The 369-nt window shown below is 60.7% G+C and overlaps 1 protein-coding gene across 1 annotated transcript in view; it reads left to right on the top strand.

The window, feature by feature from the left end:
* The window catches only part of INPP5J (inositol polyphosphate-5-phosphatase J), a gene marked incomplete at its 3' end in the record, with an annotated part of 4,083 nt that overhangs the window by 358 nt on the left and 3,356 nt on the right, over window positions 1-369 (top strand). The window lies entirely within an intron of this gene.

Below are 369 nucleotides of genomic sequence, written 5' to 3'. Positions count from 1 at the left end.
AGCCCCAGGCTCCCCGGGGCAGGGCGAGCAGGGAAGGGATGCGCATCAAAGCGGTAAAATAGCAGAAGTGCTGGAGAATCGGCCTCTGGTTAAATGGGGGTGCTGAGAGGAGATGGAACCCTTCCCTCTGGAGGAGCTGTGACCTCCAAGAGCCTGATGCTGGCTGTGCTGAGGCCAAGTCTGTAGAGACATTTAACTCACCTGCTGGAGCCCTCTGGGAGCGTTTTGCTCTGCTCAGCTTTTGCCTGTGGTCCACGGGCCCCAAGGGCACCAGTTGGCTGTTCTCTCACAGCTGGACTGGCTCTGCCCCTGGCAGAGATTGGCTGCTGGCAGGGCAGCACCGGCCGGAGTGGTGAGGCTTCACTGGCA

The sequence above is a fragment of the Buceros rhinoceros genome, unplaced genomic scaffold (genome assembly GCF_000710305.1).
Source record: "Buceros rhinoceros silvestris isolate BGI_N320 unplaced genomic scaffold, ASM71030v1 scaffold43816, whole genome shotgun sequence".
NCBI classification, from domain to species: Eukaryota; Metazoa; Chordata; class Aves; order Bucerotiformes; family Bucerotidae; genus Buceros; species Buceros rhinoceros.
Note: the sequence above shows the minus strand (reverse complement) of the source record. Positions and strands in the feature narration are given on the sequence as shown.